At 40.4% G+C, this 10,615-nt stretch overlaps 1 long non-coding RNA gene across 1 annotated transcript; it reads left to right on the plus strand.

Annotated features, from left to right (window-relative positions):
* Positions 1 to 2,953: 2,953 nt before the first annotated feature.
* On the plus strand, positions 2,954 to 10,615 carry LOC310766851. Its single transcript, XR_014550459.1, has 2 exons — positions 2,954 to 3,085; positions 6,621 to 10,615. It is a non-coding gene; the product is annotated as an uncharacterized lncRNA (long non-coding RNA).

Here is a 10,615-nt window from a genome sequence, read left to right on the forward strand (position 1 = left end):
CTTAGTAGTGGCACCCACCCTGTGGAATGCCCTCCTATCAGATGTCAAGGAAATAAACAACTATCTGACTTTTAGAAGACATCTGAAGACAGCCCTGTTTAGGGAAGTTTTTAATGTTTGATGCTTTATCATATTTTTAATATTCTGTTGGGAGCTGCCCAGAGTGGCTGGGGAAACCCAGCCAGATGGGTGGGGTATAAATGATAATTATTTTATTTTATTTTATTTTATTTTATTTTATTTTATTTTATTTTACTTGGAACATTCAGGGGACTAGCCTAGTCCACTGACCGCACACCACTGTCTCACACTAGTTCTTGTCCATGTCACTTTTGCATGTGTTCACTCATTCATCTGTCCCTGCTTGTTTCTGCATTAATCTGCGAATATATTAATCTGTTATATAGGAGTTTTTCATAATACAATACAATATAGAAAACTAAACTAAATTTTAAAAGCTACATAAAAATGCAAAAAGGGTAAGTTGAATATGGAGTCCTTTCTGAAATCTTACTGCCCACAGATGGTAGTAGGCCTTCCCAGCTCTCACCTGGGATCTTCCATTTCTCCTCCCAGCCTCTCACTCTGGGAGACCAACTTTTTCCTGCCTCTCACCGAGGGTCCTCCATCAACCAGCTACCACCCACACATAGTCAGCATAACCAACTAAGGCAAACGGAGTTATGTAAATTGGATAATATATGCAGGCAAGCCCACATTAGCCCTATTCAAGGATACAACTGCATTGTGTATAAAGACACAAGGAGAAGCAAAGGTACCCTACTTTTCCATGTATAAGACTATGGTTTTTTCTTTAAAAATCATTATAAAAAGTGGTGGGCATTTGATTAGTTGCTGTTGCAGCTGTCAGTGGCTATTGCGCATGTTATTGGTTGCTGTGTCAATGGGTGGTGTTGATTGGCCGATGCTTTGGCAGTTGGGCAGGCAATTGGCAACTTCTGCCAGTGATGGGACAGGCGGGAGGCGGATTTTGTGATGCGTGCGGGTGAGTGATTTTTGGCAATCCCTCAACAACCCCGGGTAATCCCCCCCCCAAAAAAAATTTCAACAACTCTGTGCCATCTCCCCCTGTTTTCTTAAATTTGAGTCTCCAAAAATAGGGGGGCATCTTATAGACGGAAAAGTATGGTATATTGCCAAGTCCTGTCCCCTGTGACACATCACTGTCACACTGTTTAGAGCCCTCCAAAAATTTGAGGGTGAAGGTCTGAAGTAGGGAGCCGTTACTACTTATAGAGGCTCCCTCCACAATACAAAACCCTAATTGTGAAGGGCTCTAAATCATGTGGAGAACCCTCAGATTCATGGAGGGCTCTAAAATGTGTAGGAATGATGAGCTGGAGGGAGTGGGGCTTTTCTTCATCTGTTTCTCGATGCACAGGGAGAAACCTAAATAGGGATTTTGTCCGGGGCACTTGGTCGGGATATAGCACTCTAGGAAATCGATGCAAAATTTAGTTTTGGTCCCCACCCCCACCCCCAACTTTACACAGAGTGGAAGAAAATAAATCAAGTTCTGCTTCCATTTCAATCAATTGTGAAATGATGCTATGTGCTAATGATATAACAATATTTGCCCCAGGGAATTTTTAAAGAACATTATTCGCCTGGTTTCGGCTGGCACATTTAGTTAAACTGGTGGTAAATGCTTTCAAACCAAGAATGTTTTTCTATCTATTATCTTAGCAATACCAGTCCAGACATCGTAAGCAACAGGTAGGGCACACCTGTAACAATTCCTTGGAGTGCTCTACGCAGCAGATGTAATGATGTTCCATAAATGAATTCAAAAACCTGCCAGGATAATAAAGCTGTAATGTGAAAATCATGCTTGAAACTGTTGTTTCATATATATCCTACTTGCTTGTTCAATTCACATAAATATTTTTGAACGCCTCTTCTTACAAACTGCAACAGAGAACAAGAGCAAGCATCTGATACACCTTTATTAATTTATTCCCATAGCTGCACTGGCATCGCAGGTCTGTCTTATTTGCCCCAGTTCCTAGCTGCCAATATGATAATTTGCATTTATGTACAGGCAGCAACCGTTTTAAGCATGCCTGATATGGGGGCAACTGCACACGCAGGTATTGCACCGAGGGCGGAAGTGACCTAAAAATGTCACAAAAAGGGGCTGAACGGGCTGGCGCAGAGGCGAAATGAGGTGTTTGCAGGCTTTTTCAACAGTGCTTCAAATATACACGCTTTCACTTAAACATGCTGTGCATTGGAACCTAACCCCCACATAAACTGGGAGTTGCCTCTAGCACATTTTCTTTTGAGGCATCTGAGAAATGAGACGTAGGAACTTTGTTATTCTGGGATTAGCTGCTTCTGTCACTACCTAGTTACAGGTGCCCTTGTATTTTAAAATAACAGAAGGTGGTTGGGACGGGGGAGAGAGAAGATTTTCCAACGTAGAGTGAGATGTAGCAGTGTTGAGCAATGATTATTACATTTTGTTTCTCACTGGCGGTTTTATTAATTCTTTTTAAGGTACTGATTTTGGCAGGGTTTGCCTCTTCTTCTGAAACTGTCTTTCGTGCAGATGGCATCAAACTGAAACATGCGCAATCAGACCCTGTATTTTAGATATCCACCTCTCCCTAGATTTATTGAAAATCAGATCTGGTCTGGTCAGACACAGACGTGGAATCGGGGGTGAAGCCAAACTACATAGTTTTGACCCAGGCTGGTCTCCATTTTTTGATTATATAAACAGGGAGAGTCATACAAGTACTCCTCCCAAAGCCCTCATTGCAGTTGGGCTATATACACTCATCTTAAAACCTTGGCTATATATAACTGCATCTCTGTAATTTTATATATATATATACTGAATACGATTTGCGTATAGTTCTGTTATTGTATGGTTATGTTAGTTTGTGCATGTTTATGATAAATCACTAAAATTATTATTTTTTAGAAAGAAAAATCAGATCTGACCTTGGCCCATATTAGGCAACGGTGATGCCTTCAAGCCCTGGCATGCAACAATCATATCCTGTACAGATGGACTTCACAGTGAGTAATGGACCCCACCACCAATCCTCCACTTCCAGTAAGTAATTCAAAGTGGAGGAGATACATCTGGGAGAGCATTATTCACTGACAAGGCAAGGACTGACACCCATAGACATTGGTGATGATGCCATTGCTAAGGCCCAGAAGCTAGGGTCCTAATGGAGACCCAGTATAGAGTCCAGAAAAAAGAATCAGATCTCCAGGTACCAGTTAATCTGGGTGCTCTGGTTGATTTATGGACAGCAAAATCCAAACCACAGCTAGGGAGCTATGGCTTAGACCCACAGTATCCCAGGACCTACTGCTCATGTCAGTAGCAGGGTTTGGGACGTTGCTGTTGCTGTAACTCTGGACTGATACAGCTGAGGGACCCAAATTGAACTCCACTCCAGGGAATGGAACATTTTAGGATTCAGCAGATCCATAACTGCCTGTGGTCTGCCTCCATCCTGCAATTGCCACCTTTGGGAACCTACACTGGCTTTTGACAATGGGGACATTGCCGGTGATAGCTTCTCAACTGCCTGGCTTCAGTGAATGCCTCCATGATGATGGAATTCCCTCTACCTCCAGCAGATGTGGTTGGCCACTGGATCCTAACCCCCTCTAGCAGCACAGATTTGGGGATTAGTCTCCCTCTCTTCTTTATTTGCATTTATCCTGCCTTACTATGTAGTATACGCGCACGCACACATGCACGAGTTGGACTCAAGTAACTTTTACTCAGAGTAGATACCTTGGAAAGTTAGTCATGGTCATTAATTTCAATGAGTTTACAAGTTAGTTGAAGACAACCCTATATATTTTCATTTTATGCTCATCTCTTTTGTTTTTGGTAGTGTTTTATGCTTGGTTCTGAGGGGTGTTTTTTGGTCATTTGTATTGAGAATGTTTCGTTGTCTTTCTGTATTTCATTGATTTTTGTAAATCGGCCAGAGAACCTGGGTGTCAAAATGGAGTAAGCAAATAAGTGATTTCTCTCTCTCTCTCTCTCTCTCTCTATATATATATATATATATTCTCAAGGCGGATGACGTGGACATGGGTGAGCTCAGAATTGGCTGCCCACCCCAGGAACAAAGCACTTTTTTGTTTTCTAATTCCAGTGGTTTCCAATTTACATCTTGAGTGCCTTTCAGCATTCAGCAGCTCTCTCACTATTTGTAACATGTGTGAGTGCTAACAAGGAGGAACAGGAAGGAGAGAAATCAGATGAACGTGTTTGCCAATGTAAAGTTTACATTTACGTTACAGAACGATTTAAGTGAAAATGTGTGTAATCCTCACCTTTGGAGTTTTCCTTTAGGTGCCCACCAGCCAGCCATGCAAGGAAATGTGTGCGTGTGGCAGTAACATTTAGTTTCTCGTTTCTCAGCAACTTGAATGAGTTTGGAAAATGGGTTATTTATACCAAGCAACAAAAGCACAGGCCATTCTAGATAATATAGATTTGCCTCTCTGTCCTACTCTGAGTAGACCCAGTGGGCTTAACTTAATCATCACAGAGCTACCATTCCCAATAAAAACATATTTATTTATTTATTTATTTTAAAAAAAATCAATTTTAAAAAATCAATCCTCAGAAAGCTTTACAAATTGTAGTACTGTGGTGGGAAAAAGAGGTCTACGAAGAACTCTCAGCACCCATAACAAAATGCAGCTCCCATGATTCTTTGGGGGAAGCACTGACTGTTTAAAGTGGCACAATACTGCTTTAATTGTGTGGTACAGATGGGGAAGTCCTTTGATTTTAATAGATCCACTCAGAGAAGGACTTAGCTTGATATAACCCAAAGTTCTGTTTGTAGAGTTTGACCTTCAGAGCTATCTATTAATGAATAAATTCCGTGTTATTTGCCAAGGGAAATGTAATTTTGCAACCAACATGAATGCAAACTTGCATATTTTTATTGTTTGCGTAATTTGTTCTTTGGCTAGACATGGGAGGAAAGTAGCTCCACATGCCACTCCAACCTACCTGCTCAGTTGCCCTTGTGACTTCTGAGTTTCTCCAGGTACAGCCCAGTTTTAAGTCACTGAGTTTCTCCAGTTAGTGGATACTGTGCTGTGTAACAAATCCTGTGCTTCTACATATCCATGGAATATACACAGCTTCAGCGAACCCTAGAGTGTTCACGCTCCTTGATGCAGTAACAGAGCAGAATCCAAATTCTTTAGATGCAGGCAACCTGGATATTCCCGCAGAGATGCAGGTGCTTGTGGGCTATTATACTCAGTCTCTGTGTCTCCTGCTCCAGTTTCATTTGACTGGTTCTCTTTGTCAGCAGCTGCAACCAGTTCCATTCACCCTGCCAGCTTCAGCATAAGCCAATTGCTAGGTCAATTTTCACTTTGCTGCAAAGAAGTTGCAAGGCAGTAAAACCTGATCATGTGGCATTTTCCATGTTACTAGCACATGTCATCTTGTTTGGCCCTTAGTGTTCCAAGTATATACATGCATGTGATGCATATCATTCCCATAGAAAAAGACCCACTCTGGTCTCTCTTCAGATCGTATAAATCTTTCGCCTTTTACTGAAAAAGACCCACATTAGTGCAGTGGAAAGATGACCAGACCTAAGGAATCCAGAGTTCTCCTCCTATCTTAGCTACGGCCTCACTGTGTACGCCCTCAAGTCAAATTTATGTGCGTGCATCTATTTTTGAATTGCTCACATCTGTATCACACTCTTTCTCCAAATCCTTCAGGTCACCCACCTCACTATTCACATGCCTGGGAGTTATGCACATTTCTGCTCTGCTTGTGAAAAGTTCTGTAGTCTAAAAGCTGACACCAACATTGCCTCAAGAAAACACATCGGCTGCACTACTCCTTGTTCATGCTAAAAAGTGTAAATGAGTTAAATATTAATCAAGGGGGGGTTAAGTGATTTTAACTACAGTATAGGAAGGTAATAGCAAAATACATACTTTTTAAATAAAAAAAGTACTGTAATAAATTGTTGCGAAGGATTGTGTGTTTATCTGATACGGATAATTTACTGTGGAATCTGTTTGTAATTGGTTACTATATATACAAAATTATGTTGTTATGATGATTATTGGAACAAGTTTGCTAGAAAAGGCATTTCCCCTTTGTAACAACCATTCCTTAGGCTCACCTTCAAGCACACACATTCTGGCAGAAATGTGCCATCCTTTAAGGCTTTCCCCTTGCTGTCATGCCAGAAGCCTTTATAAATGTGAACTGAGATGCCACTATTTCCTGCTCAAAGCAAGGCTGTTTGTAACAACTGTCTCAAGAGTTCTCACCGGCTTAATGAGCTGGTAGCTGCTTGTTCTGGAAAGGCAGGCAATCATATGTGTCTTTATCTGTTCATTAATCTTAGCCATTCTCAAGCTGCTCTTCTCTGGCAATTCTTTACCTTTGTGCCGCATCGCCTCTTCCTCAAATGCCACCGAGTTGCGATAAATAAAAGCCGAGAGTTCCAGGGCTCTTTCGTAGCATTATTAAATCTAATAATGAACCCAAAATGTTGGCAACCTATCCTGAGAGGAGATTTCCTTATAATTGGATGTTGTTTTTTTGCCTCTGCCCGCTGTCATTTCAGGAGCTAATGCCTTCAGAAAGCTGATCTATAGAGGTGTATCTCAATCTGACAATCTATTTGTCATCGAGAGCTTACTCCAGGAAAGCAAGGCGCACTAATTTAAGTGCAACTTCCAGCAGGTCCCCTATTGCGCTGCAAAAAGATGCCGTGGTAAACTGAGTGTTTGGCTTCAGAATTCATGAAGAAATCAATTTTGTAAACATGGAAACTCAATGTGCAGCTGTCACACTGTAGAGTACAGGGTACTCCAGGATAAATGTACTCTGGGATAAAGAGTACTCCAGGATAAATGGCTTGAGAACTTCAGCTCTAACATGTCTATTAACCACTGTTTCATTGCTTGAATCCATAAATGAATAAATCCATTTCCTTACTGGGCTCCATAATGTCTGTTAAGAGCTCATTAAATGTTTCCAAAGAAATACTTGGTTGCAACAGTGGTCCTGGAAAAGGGTTTCTCAAAGTACTGGGAGAATGCACTCTCTTTGGGGGAGTATTGTTGTACCAATTGGAGGCAGAGTTTGGCAGGCCTTGCCAGTATTTGTTAACACATTTCTCAAAGTGTGGGTGCTGACCGCCGCTGCCCCCCCCCCAGGAATGCTGAGATGAAGTCACAAGCTCTTGACCCATTAAGGTCTTAGGAATAACACTTACAATTACATTAAAAGGTTTATCCTCCATTCAGTGAGAGAGACACCACTTCAAATTGTCCAGGAAATAAACATCCCAAATGCTAATATTCAGAGATGTGTAAACAATCACTCAGTGGATCATTCATTACCCTCAGGTGAGATGCTAGGGACCATTTGAAAATTAGCAGGGGTGGCTCTTTTCAGGGGGAAGGGCAGGAGATCTGTGGCAGAACATCTGTACTGCATGCAGAATGACCCAGATTCAGTTGAGAGTAGGGTTGAGAGACTTCTGCCTGAAACCCTGGAGAACTTCTGCCAATCAATACAGGCAATACTGACTATATGGACCAATGAGCTGACTCACTGTAAGGCAGTGTCCTATGTCCCCTCCCTTTTAACACTACAGCTCCTGTAACAAATGACTTAATAGAATCAAGTTCAAATAGGTGAAATGGTTTATCTATTATTTTTTGGTCAAGAAACTTCTGGACTTATTTACAAAGCTTCTGTCTAAAACCAAAATGCAAGTTTCCCTTCCTAAGTTCTTTTCCAGATATCTGTAGATCCAACCATAACTGGCTGTTGGCTGATATATAGTCTAAACACTTTGACCCTCCAAGAATGTTTACTAGAGGTATGTTCCACCAAGTTCAGTTCAACTTTCTTCCTGATATGTGTCCTTCGGATTGAAGCCTTAGCAATCCCTATTTTGGGGGAGTAAAGTGAAATGTTGATACATGAACTCACCTCCACAATTTCACCAAGTTAAAAATTATTTAGGGTGCATGAGGTAAACACAGAGAGGGGGGAAATAGGACAATGTTTTAATAATTATATGTTTGTCTTTGATTTAACATGCAAAACAAACTGAATACAAGTATACAATAGTCCTGAAAGTTACAAATTTTACGGTAAGGTTACCAGATGTCCCCATTTCCCGGGGACAGTCCCTGGATTTACAAATCAGTTCCCTGACAAAATCCATCCATTCTGACTGAAGTTGAAAAGTGTCCCCAGATTGATTAAAAAAAAAACTGGTAACCTAATTTACAGGCTATTGCAGCTCCCAGGTACTTGTCTGGTACTGGTAATTGCAGTGCCGCCCAAACTAGCAATAACTGATACTGTTGTCTCAGCTGGGGACAGTAAACAGATTGGCCCATTTTTAAAAAATAAAAAGGCTCCTACAATGTAACATTTCACAGTTGTGCATGTTTATTCATCCAAACAAGCTACAAAATAATGCTGAGGCATCTGTTTGAGAGACACTGGAACCTAACATTTTGGCTGTCTCTTCACAAATTTGGGATTCAGTAAACATTAGCAGAGAGTGGTATTGGTTAAGGGCATTGACATGCCATATAAAGTTCCTTTTCCTGTTCTTGGAAACATTTTAAATCTATATGTTATTATATAAAACATGGCACACTGAGGTTAATTAAACGGTCACATAAAAGGATATGCATTCAAAATATTCTTTTTTTCTGATTTAAGTGCAGCTCACACAACTTAACAGACCAGTGGTATGTGGTAAAGGCAGTGCTTTTTTCTGGGGGACGCAGACCCTTAAACATTTTGTGAATCTTTGTACTTTTGTCCATTTGCTGTATTTATTTTTCCTGATTTGAACTGTAAGATGGTGATTTTCTTGAGTCAAAATGAGAGTACCCCCTAAACATTTTTTAAGAAAAAAAGCACTAGATAAAGGAACAAGCAAACACCCCTCCACTCCCATTCCAAAGAAAGCTGGTGCCAGGGGTGGAAATTGCTAGGCATTTGACATGGCCCACACCCCTTGGAGCACTATTATGCTCTGAAACTGCTTGGTTCTGCTACTCTTCCTCCTTGCTAGTCCTGCCTGTTCACCTGCCCTCTCTGGCATGCAAGCAATGACAAAAGGGAGGAGATGGAGAAGCAACATCCATTTCCCTTGGGCTCACTGTCAGGCTGGTGTGCAGAAAAGCGAGTGGGCAGTGGTGCATTGGAGAGGAAAAGGAAGGACCATAAAGGGGTCCCAACTCAAGAGACAACTGCCTCCACCATACAGAGAGCATCACTAGTGCACTGTGCAAACACTTGATCTCATAATTCTTCCCCCACAGACAGGAGAAATCATACATGCTGGGTGCCAAAGTGCAATGATGGTGCCGGTTCTCTAAGTTGCATGAACCAGAGCCCGGTTTGTTTATTGTTCCGTTGAGAGGGGAAAGTACACAAATAATCATAGCCAGTTTATTCATTTGCCAATTTCATTCTCACAATTACAAGCAGAATTCACTACAAAAAAATGCCAGGAAGCATTTCCATTCCTACCTCTCTCTTTTTTTGCAATTTCAGTCAAGTATCATATTATCATTTCTTTAGTCATAAAAAACCTGAATTATCCTGCCAAAAGAAGTAAAACTTTACATGTAAAGTGACCAATTTTTCAGTTTGGATTGATCTGCATTGTGTTTCCTGTTTTTGGAATGTTTTCATGTTATGTCTTTCAACTTGGACGCATTACAATAGTTGACTTTCAAAATCTTTATGACAAACAACAGCGAAAGAAACACCTATGATTTGGTCCACAGACTGAGCAGAGTAGCTTTATGGTCAGGATATTAAAATGAATTTCAAGGCTTCAATAAACATACCAAACAATATTCTATTAAGCTTCCATATCCTAATCAGCACTAGGGCTTCTCTGATGCCCTATTAAAATGAACGAACCATGTGAACAGCATCATAAATTTCCCAACCATCAAATCTGCACAAATTCATCACAAGTAAAAAAAAATAAAAAATTGCAGACCTTATCATATACTCAGATGAATTTTTTGTATTATCTATTTTTCCTTGGAACTGAGGTTAGGGGAAAAAAACCCTTATACATTATATTTAGAATTGTATCATACAAGAAAGTATTAAGGAGCCAGGATGTTTCAAATTTACTGGGAATTTGTATGGAAAATGTTTGTTAACCATTATTTGAACTTATGAAAAATGATTGCCTAATTGCCAAAGAGATTTTTTAAAAAACAACCAGCAACCATGTATCTTCCATGTTGATATTGCAGGAGCAGCAATGGTATAATTAAAACAGAATTTCAACTTTATATTAATGAAGCAATGTGCTAATTAAAATCAACATCGACTGAACTTTCTATTTACATTCGTTAAGATAGCCCAAGAGGCAAGGAACTCTGCTTCAGAGGCATATGTGAATGCTTGAGCTTCTGTCATCCAGGTGCCATTTCTGACAGAACACATGTGCCTTGAACAGTTGGCAATGAATGAAAAAGATGACTGCTGATATATATGCACAAAGGAGCCAGGGTGACACTGAAAATAAACTTGCACCAAAAAATATTTTTTAAAAAA

Source organism: Podarcis filfolensis (assembly GCF_964270895.1).
Source record: "Podarcis filfolensis genome assembly, chromosome: 7".
Lineage (NCBI taxonomy): Eukaryota > Metazoa > Chordata > Lepidosauria > Squamata > Lacertidae > Podarcis > Podarcis filfolensis.